Source organism: Grammomys surdaster, unplaced genomic scaffold (genome assembly GCF_004785775.1).
Source record: "Grammomys surdaster isolate TR1022 unplaced genomic scaffold, NIH_TR_1.0 206, whole genome shotgun sequence".
Taxonomy (NCBI): domain Eukaryota; kingdom Metazoa; phylum Chordata; class Mammalia; order Rodentia; family Muridae; genus Grammomys; species Grammomys surdaster.
Genome location: NW_021604651.1, coordinates 3,985,200 through 3,995,782, shown reverse-complemented (window position 1 = coordinate 3,995,782; position 10,583 = coordinate 3,985,200). Strand labels below are relative to the sequence as shown.

At 41.2% G+C, this 10,583-nt stretch overlaps 1 non-coding gene across 1 annotated transcript; it reads right to left on the bottom strand.

Moving 5' to 3' along the window:
• Positions 1 to 9,147: 9,147 nt before the first annotated feature.
• Positions 9,148 to 9,275, bottom strand: LOC114624449. Its single transcript, XR_003711924.1, has one exon. It is a non-coding gene; the product is annotated as a small nucleolar RNA SNORA40 (small nucleolar RNA).
• Between the last annotated feature and the right edge of the window lie 1,308 nt (positions 9,276 to 10,583).

Genomic DNA, 10,583 nt, shown 5'->3' with positions numbered 1-10,583 from the left:
CATAGCTTTCAAATGATGAAATCATTGGTAAAAGTGGCTAACCAAATACCCAGAGGAAAGCATCTAAGAAGGAATGAGGCTGAAGATAGAACTTGTAACCAGGTAACCAGACTCCTTCCATGTTCTTTCCCCATCTTACACCAGTCCTAGTTTGCTTTCTGTTGTGACAAAAAGCTGGCCAAACTTGGGGAGGAAGGGATATACTTCCACTTACATTTTTACATCATAGCACACAGTTGAGAGAAGCCAAGAGAGAAACTCATGGTAGGAACCTGGGTGGAAATTTAGGCAGAGACCATGGAGAGTTACTGTTTACTATATGACTTCCTTCTGTGCAACCATTCTTATACAACTCAGTACCACCTTCCCAGGGCTGGTACCACTCACAGTAGGATGGGCTCTGATACAAAAATCACTAGTCAAGAAAATGACCCTCAGACATGCCCATGGACCAGTCTGATAGAGGCAACTCCTCAGATGAGGTTTCTTCTTCCAAGGTAACCTATTTTATGTCAAATTGAAATAAATTATCCATCACATACTCTTATTCCCTCAAAACAGTTGCCCATGCGTCACTAAAAAGCAGAGAAAAAGGTCATCAATTCTTCAAAAGGTGAGCCATTCTTCGAAGTGCTGTCACCATTCAACATGAAGGCTGTCTTTGGATTTCTATTGCCTCAATGATAAAAACACTTTGACCAAGAGAAACTTGGAGAATAAAGGTTTACATCATTCTACAGCATGTAGCCCATCATCCAGGGGGATCAGGACAGAAACTCCAGGCAAGACCCTGGGAGCAGGAGTTGATGCAGGAGCCCCAGAGGAGTGCTTCCTACTGGCTCGATCTCTAAAGCTTGCTCAGCTTGCTTTCTTATACAATTCAGGACCACCAACCCAGGGAGGTAGCACCATTAACACTGTGCTAAACCCTCTCATGTCAATCACCAATTAAGAAGATATATCATAAGCTTGCCCAGAGGCCAATGTGGATGAGGTATTTCCTCAATCAAGGTTCCCTCTTCCAAAATAACTTGTGTCAAGTTGACATACAAACCAACAAACAAACTACAAACTAGGCAAGATAAAGATCAAAGGAAGAGCTAGGTTCAGTTGTTCAATGTCAATTACAAGAATAGTAGTTAAATGGGACCTTTGGTATTCAGGCTTTGGCTTTTCACAGCCTGACCTACATAAAACACAAACAGTTTTTCTAATAGCTACAAACTAATATGGTGATCACACAGCAATGAAGTATCCCACCTATTCATATAACTTTTTTGGTGTTCTTCTTGTGCCAGAAGCTATGATACAAGTCCCAAAGGATTCTTAGAAGTGAGGGCATGCTCCCTGACCTGATAAGGAAGAAAAATCTCTCTCTCTCTCTCTCTCTCTCTCTCTCTCTCTCTCTCTCTCTCTCTCTCTCTCTCTCTCTCCTCCCTCCCTCTCTTCCCTACTTATTTCACATTAAAAAGAGACTACAATACAGTTAACTTTCCAGAGGCATAAAAAGGCAACACAGAGCAGTACATGAGTAGCCATGTGCGTGTTAGAGCTAATAATATGTTCTAAGAAATGTGGGTGGAGACTGTTCAGGCTAAGGACAGTAGAATGGTCAGGACATCAAAGTAACCCTTGAGAGCATACCAGCCATTTTCATTTCCTTCCATCTAAAGCTAAGCATCCGTTCTTCACTCCTTGAAATATCTTCTAAAACACATCTATTGCCCGGAGCTCCTTGATGTACAGGTAAAGGAGCCAGAAGATCACATGAGACCCCTGGTCCCATTGGTTAATTCGATAATATACAGATGTATTCCTGTTTCTTGAGACCCCCACCAAGAGTTCTTTCATCTATAAAATGGAGATAGGAAACCGACCCTTAAAGACTATGAAGTCCCCTCACCTCTGATGTCATGCGACAATTTAATTCTACTATAGCTGAGGAAGTAGTTTCTGTTCTTTTCTCTCTCAAAGATAAGAAAACTTGAGAATCTAAAAGGAAAGTTCCTGGCAGAATTCAGCTTCAAACTAGTATTGTTCAGCTACAACTCAGCCTAGTTTTCTCAGAGACTAAGAACCAAACTTGTAATTTATGAGAACTGGCTGGGATGAGGCTGAGTATGTCTGTAAAAGTAGAAAAGAATATGAACAAAGGTCATTAGTATTGAAGAGGCCTCCAGGCCATCAGCAGCAATGTCTTCCAATCCTAGGAAGGTGTCCCTTCAAGAGAACAAATGAGGTGTAATCTTTTATTTTTCACAGAGCCAAGAGCCTCACTGAGAAGACAGACTCACTTCATGACACTACCGCATGCTGTCAGTGGTGATTTCGAAGTCAAGAGCCAATGTGCACTGCAGAACGGAGCTACGGCAAGCTGTCCAGGCCAGGTGGGAAAGGTAAAGCCAATGACCAGTGGGGATGGCAGGAGGCTGGGAAGCCTGGAGTGAGCAGGTGGGATGCCCAGGCCTGGAATCGTAGCAAGAGCTCAAAGCAGGGGCATGGCAAGGGATAGGAAACTAGAACGGCAACAGAAGACATTGAATCCCATCCCAACAACTCTAAGCCATGGGCTTCTCTGGTAGACTGGCTCCAAAACCAGTAAGGACGCAGGAGCTGTGTACTCAGTAAGGTTGAGACACTGCTTGGGTCAGGGAGCTGGTACCACTTTAGGGCTGTGCTCCTGAGCCCCCCACCTACACATGTCCTCAGAGCTCAGCTTCTAATTCCATACAACCCTCCATCCCAGGACCTACATTGCAACAGGACAGCCCTGTAGGATTGGGTGGATTTCTAAGTCAAGAGCCAATGTGCACTGCAGAACAGAGCTACAGCAAGCTGTCCAGACCAGACCAGGAAAGGTAAAGCCAATGACCTGGGTGATGGTTTAGGGTTAGTTTCTACGTTTTGGGCTCACATTCAGAACCCTGAGTATGACCAAAAAATTTCAGTAAGGTCTTTGGAGCCATAGTAGAATGAAAATCCAAACTCTAATATTTTATTTTAGAACAAAACCTGTTGAGTTAAATGTATTTTCAGATATTCCACTAAACTATTGGGACCAGGAAGCCAGATTTGTAGTCATTTCTTCTATTTAGAATGATTTCTTTCTATCCAGAGAAATGGATTATTTCAAACTTCATTAAAAAAATTAATATTAGAAATAATTTTTGAAATAGAAATACTACAAAGAGAGTCTGATACTGTTTTCTCAGCTCTCTGTAATACTAACATATTATATAACCATCACACATTTGACAGAACTAAGAAACTTACAAATGACATCATCACTAAGATATAGATTATACTCCTATTCCTCCAGATTTCATTTTGACTATCAAATACCTTGTTTTAAATATGAAAATATTAGTAAGCATGTAGATGCGCACCTAAATTTCAAATGCCCAGGAAGATTACGGGTCTAATCCCAGTCTGAGCAGCACAGAAACCCTGTATCAGACACTTAATCAAAATATCTGTAAGAAAAAGGTTTTGATTGTAGACACTTACACATAAACGCCAAAAAAAGGGGGGGGTGGAGCGACAGCTCAGCACTTAACAGTGGTTACCACTCTTGCAGAAAATCTAGGTTTAGTTCCCAGAACCTGTATAGAGAGTCTCAACAACTGCCGGTAACTCTAGCTCCAGCAGATCCATCACCTTCTTCTGGCTATGCAGGCAACTGCACACACACACACACACACACACACCCCAAATAAAAAAATCTTAAAAACAAAATAACTTTACCTTTATGGTTTAATTAATTAATGTCATGATAATTACTTTTTAAAAAAAGGTTAAGAAAAAACAGTGTTGAAAACAGTTTTTCCAGAATAATATTACTTTCTGTTGGTAAATGAATAGAGATTTATGAGTAACCATCAGTTCTACTTTCCACACTTACTCTGAATTAAAAAAACAAAGGTACAGTCTTTTGTTTTTAATTTTGGACAAACATGTATAATTTTAATAGAAACTTGGATATCAAACTTGGGACTTTCATATGTTAAATATATATATCCTACCACTGAGCTATCTCTCCTGTACCTAATAGAATTTCAAGGAGCCATTTTATAATGTTTTTACTCAGGAAATATTCAAGGAGAAAGACATCAATCAGGGTTTTCAGGTCAGAAGCTAACAGACTAAGCTGCATCTTCTAGGGACTAGGCCTGTTATAATCATGAAAGATGATGATGAAGATAGCTTTGTATTTTATTCAAATGATGCCCATATTCTGGTTCCATCCACAAAATGTCTCAGAGTAAAAAGAGAATCCTCACACAGGAAAACCCATGGCATTTACACTTGGTAATCTATGCATGTGTGCTTCTTTAGTTATCTTTGTTCAGTTGATATTCTCCTCAAACTGAGTTAGTAGGTATGATACCTGAAGGACATCTTACTTCTGTGTGCACAGAGTAGTGCAGTGATCACCACAAGACAGGAGATTTCATATCTTTTAAACCATTTCATATTTCCCTTCTAATTTTCTTATCCATGCTATATTTGTAAAATTAAATATTGATCATTTTGGGCGTAAGTAAAGTGGCTAAACTGGTAAAAGCACAATGAATGGTCAAACACTTTATTGAAGAATTTAGACAGACTCTTAAACAAACACAAGCACCCCACCACCACCACCAAGAAATGGAGAGAACAACATCTTGTCCTCTGTGGCCATTTGCCTTGTGTTTGGAGATGGGCCACTCACTGGTTGTTAGACTGGCTTGCCAAGAAGTACTAGAGATTGTCCTGCCTCTATCTCCCCAGTTCTGGGATTACAAGCATGTACTACAAGGCACAGTTTTTATAAATATGTCTCCTGAGTGACTAAACAGACAAGGGTCTCCATATTTGCATGACAGACACTTTGCTGACGAACCCATCTCTCTGTCCAACAGCTCACCTTCTGTATGTCCACATTATACAGACTTCTTTTCAGGATATTTGCACAATGGCTACAGAGCCAAGATGAAGCCAGCTGAGACTTCTGAGTAGTTCATCGGTAATGCCTTCAGAATGAAACTAATAGCTAATCACTTTGGCAAACTATCTGAGATAAACAATTTATAAACTGGAAAATTCTCAGCCCATGGTTACTTATACCATTGCTTTGAGCCTGTGGTACACAGCACAATCAAGACTGAAAGGCAGAGAAAGCCTACTCACCAAAGTAGGAAAGCAAAAAGAGGGAGTTCCCAGGTCCCAGCATCATCTTCAAGTGCCTTCACCTAAAGACCTAACTTCCTCCAACTTGGTTATACCTGAAGGACTCATCAAGTCCCAGCCTGAGGAGATAAGAGATGGCTCAAGGAGTTGAGTCTATACAAACACAAACCTGGAGTATGGATCCCCAGCATTCACTTCCATCTAAAAATTGAGCAAGATAGTGTTTATCTGTTCCCCCATCACTGGTGGGTGGAGACAGATCGCAGAGGGTCATTAGCCAGCCATTCTAGCCATTGGACAAGGTCTGTGTTTGGTGAGAGTCTGTCTCAAAGTCTCCACAGTATGTTATACAACCACATGGACACATGTGCACCCCGCCCCCACTCCTCGATCTCTCATGCACAAACATAAACCATTTTCTATCACTTTTCACTTGCACTATGGGATGTGGATCAAGGCTTCAACACATGGGCCTTGGGAGGACATTGTATTGTAAGATCCAAACTGCTGCAAATGGCCCCACCCAGCTGTGTGTGCATCAGCGATGGCTTTATTTTACTTCCCTGGCAGTACCAGGCTGAAAATTATCAACAGTTCCAGTAAAATTATCCTGCTTAGCTCAGGTTCTCCCTTTTAGCTCCTCAGATAGGAAATCAAGTTCAGTGTCAATTGTAATAAAGATAAAGGTGACGCAGAGAAGGAGGAGACATTTTACCTTTTTAAAGAATTTGAATGTTAATATCTAATATTTTAGAAGTAACTCAATGCCAGAAGATATTTCCTGGAGTATAGGGTGGGACAGAGGACACAGGACAAAGGAAAAGCCAGAGAAGCATTGAAGGATTTCCTTTTTCCTTTTCAGAGAGCTTCTAGGAACAAATCCTACCCTGGTCCAGTCCATCCTTCCTGGTTCTTTTTCTTTTCTTTGGGTGGGGGGAAATTTACACACACACACACACACACACACACACACACACACACACACACACACACACCACAAACAAAAAAACCAAAAACAAATACATCTGGACAGTTTACAAAGTCCTCAGAGGCTGAGAGGGAACCTTAACAAGCACTCGGCTTGACACATTTTTCTTCAGGCAAAGTTACTTCATTCAAGGTTTTAATGTTTAAATAAACTGCTGCCCCAATCAATAATCTACAAAATCAGTCACTTGGGGCAAGGTCTTCAATTCTGCTGCCCCATTTCAGGCTGATCTGGATGACGAACAAAGGCATTTTTATATCTCAGTAGGCTCCAGGCACTCCTGCAAGTGTAGTGGTAGTGAAGTTTTAGTAAGGAAAATACAACCAATCTACAAGCATCATCATAAATAAAACGTAGAAGAATCAAGGGGGTAGACCTGGTTGGCTTCAGTGACTGCAGGAACCTCACTATCACCCACTGTGCAGCACGCTTAACCTCCACAGACCCATTTCTTTAACATAAACAGAACAATAGAACCTTGACTTCAGAAGGTCATTCTGTATTTGATGAAGGATGTGGGAATGTGACTTGATACTATTTGTCACAGATTTGCAGAAAACATTTAAATCTTGGTTCTCCAAAGGAAATAGGATTCTGGAGGCCCATCCTTGTTCCAGCTAAAGCCTGTGTGAGCTACCTCAGGGTGGAGCACACACCCTCTGAAAATGCTTCAGCCTCTTTCCTTCCTGATTCCACACCACAGGGAAGGAAATTCTCATAGTAGAATCCAGTCACCCCTAAATTAAAAGCTGCCTTCCATCATGAAGACAAATAAATCTTTTTGGTGAAGAGTCATTATTATAATATAAGCATTTCACGAAACTTACACTGACATGGGAAAGACATAGTTTGAAAGACAAACAGGGGCAAGGATGTAACTCGTGATAGAGTGTGTACCACTATGCACAAAGCATTGAGTTCAACCCCCAGAACCACCACAAAGATGAGAAAGCAAATGGATAGACATTCAAAATGTCCTGCCTGGCAAGATGTGCTGTTTTGTTCAAAGATGGGGCAGCCTCTCCAACAAGGTAATAAGGGAGCAATTCAGACAAAAGCAAAATCAAGTTCCAAAGGTTTAAGGAGGGGGCTGATCCTGCTGATAGTGAAGAAAAAGAGAGAGAGAGAGAGAGAGAGAGAGAGAGAGAGAGAGAGAGAGAGATATCCAGGGAAGAGGTGACTGTCATATGTTTGTTAGACTTGTCATGTGCATATTCCCAGGAAAAGTCCATCATACAACAGGTATGAATACCGTAGAAAAACTCAGGTTTTGTTTTTCCAGAGGTGTCCCCTTCCTCCCTCCCCTTTTCTTTTCCTTCCATAAGTGCTCATGGCCCCTTCAGCCAGAACAAAGTGGCAATTCCATCAAGATTTACTTGGTTAACTAGTGAGCCCTTAGACTTAAATGGATGTAGGGTTACCTACAGTTCTCAGGTCAGATGGTCTGATGATTCTTCCCAGCCATTCCTTCTTTTGATGACGAAATGCCAACTGCCATGATCTTGCCAGTCCCTGGCAAGAGTTTTCAAAAGCTCTGGTGAAGAGGCAGTGCATGATAAACTCAGAAGATAGCATTTCCCAGCATCATGTGTTGTTCCCAGCTGTGTTGACCACCACAAGAGTAACATAGATGGCTTCAATGGTCTTTTCTCTTGCAAAATTTTAAATATTTAGCATCTGAGCCTTTTCTGTGTCAAACTCTTCCTAGATTTTCCTATTTCTCACACTTGAGAGGAAACATCTCACCCAGGGAGTAAGATGGAGACACTAGGAAGAGCCTGAGGTGACCGAAGGATGGGTCACAGTCAGAACATGTAGTTTCAACCATTGCCATTGTAGATACAGGAATGCCAGTGTCTCTCCCAGTGAAAGCAGACCTCAGTGGCAAGACCCTTGATCTGCTTCTGGGTACAATGCACCTCACTAGAGAAAATGAAGTTCCCATACATAATTATCATTCCATTAGTAGCCATTTCAGAGGCACAGCAACCTTGTGACACAAACAGCCTCTGAACATTTGGCATCCTTCCTACACTCACAGACTACTTGAAGTCCACATCAGTAGAACAGAAATCCACAAAAAAAATCAAACTCTGAATAGAATTTTGAGAAGTTATCCTTTTCCCCAGGAATTTTGAAACAGAGCATACAGTGGCTCTTTCAGTGTTAGGAAAGCATAGAACTCCTTTTGGAAGGACATCAAGAGAAAGAAAGTACTAGAAACAGGCAGAATATCTATGGCTCCCAAAAGAGGAAGCACACAGAAAGCAGAGCCAATATCTCCTTGTGAAAGTTACTGCAAGGAAAATAATTCAGAAACTTTCGGCTTATCCTGAGAGGTCGTTCTGTTCCTAAAACTAAATCAGAGTTACAAAGAGAGATGGAAAGCCTGCGCAGAGGATCGGGTGCCATAGCCAACTGCAAACAGCACCCAAGGCATGAGATGCGCTATGCCAAAGAAACTCTGGGATTCATCTCTTTTGATGTCCGTGACACTTGAAGGGAAGGAGTGTTTGGGAAGTTATTGGTGGCCACATTCCATTTGATATTTGGTGTTGTCTTTCTTTTCTGCTACTGAAGCAGAATTTCACTATAAACTATAAACAGGAGAGCGTAACCTGCTCACAGTTCTGGATGCTGGGAAGTCTAAGTACTTGCTTCTAGAAAGAGCCTCGGAGATATGGCCTAAGACAGGCAAGCTTGCACATGTGAAATGGAAGGAAATCAGGTAGAACTTACTCTGTCTTTCATGAATTCTGTCCAGGTAACAATAGCACTAATCATCTTAGACATACCTCCTCTGTTCTTTTTCCTAAAGATTTATTTTATTTGTGTGTGTGTGTGTGTATGCAGGTGTTCAAAGAAGCCAGAAGGGGGTGTTACATTTCTTGGAGTTAGAGTTTCAAGGGTCTGTGAGCCACCTGATATGGGCACTGAGATCAGAACTCCAGTTCCGATGGAGCAGTGCCTACTTTGTGCTTTCTTGAACATATATTTCTTCCTACAAGTATCAAAACTCATGCCGAACAATGAGTTCTGGGTTGCAAGAGGATTCATTTTTGCACCTGTCTTTTGTTTTTCCCCCTACTAGTTCAATAAGCATGCATACACAAATTCTATTTTGTGCCTTCTTCACCCTACGAAAAAAAAGTCTGAATCTCTGGCAGATGGATGGTTAAGGTGTGGGTGGGGATAAGAAACAAACCCAAGCAGTAAGGTAGGGGAGGCATGCATTATGTCTAAGAAATATAAACACAGACTGGGATGTAACTCACTCTATAGAATATTTCCTTAGCATGTTTGCAGTCCCTTGATTACATTTAGGCATGATGGTAAGTGCCATTCAGCCTAGCATTCTGGAAGTAGTGGCAGGAGAATCAGGATTACAAGGCCATTCTTAGCCACATAGCAAGTTTGAGGCTAGCCTAGTCTACCAAAGAGCCTGTTTCAATAAAAGGAAATACAAAAGTATGGTTATACACTTAGCCTTCCTGACAGCAAATATACAGAGGAATCTTTAATGCTCCTGAAATTGAATCACATCTGAAGATGCTCAACAACAAAAGATGCCATCAAAACACACCCCAGAAAACTGCTACACCTATGATGCACAATGTTTCCTGCATCGTGGAATCACCAAGGGAAGTTTACCTACTCAGAAGCTCGTCTTCCATCCTCCAAAATATGTGATTCAAATGGACTGGGTGTGACTCATCATTTGTTGGTTTTAAAGCTACCCCAGCTGAGTTTACCCTGTAAAGAAGTTTGGAAACACCTACCCACTATGTGGGGTAGACAATCCAGAAGAACATGGCTAAGCAAATGAAGAACAGAGGTAAGCACTGGAATACAACTGTCCTAAAGGGAAGAAAAATCTTGTGTCTCTATGTTAAAGTGGCTCATTGATGTCTAGATAAAATAGCTCAGGAGAGACCTAGTCTCAGAAGTAGCCCTATAAATCACTGAAGTTCAAGGGCAGAGAACATACCCCAGGAGGAACAAGTCAGAGGAACATATCAACATGAAGAAACAAATTAAATTCCATTCCTTGTATGTGTGGTATACTTTGTGAGGTGCCTGGATTCAACTTCAGGGAGACAGGACTGAGAGAAAGGGTAATGGGTGTTTGTATTCAGTGAACATGAGGCTTCAGTTCTGCAAGACAGACTTCTAATTATGTGCAACGTGGCGATTGCAGGAAATTGACCCATCTGTACATTTCAAGATAAATAACAACCAATAAATAATGACATAAATAATGAAATAAATAAATAATAACAAAAATAGTTTTGTGTTATATAGATTATGTCCATTTTAAATAAAAATATAATGGAGAAGCTTAAAAATCCAAAGCCACTGTTGGTCAGGGACCCAACCATTAGACCTGCAGCTTCTCAAATGTGATTGTGTATGAGAAACTCAGGGG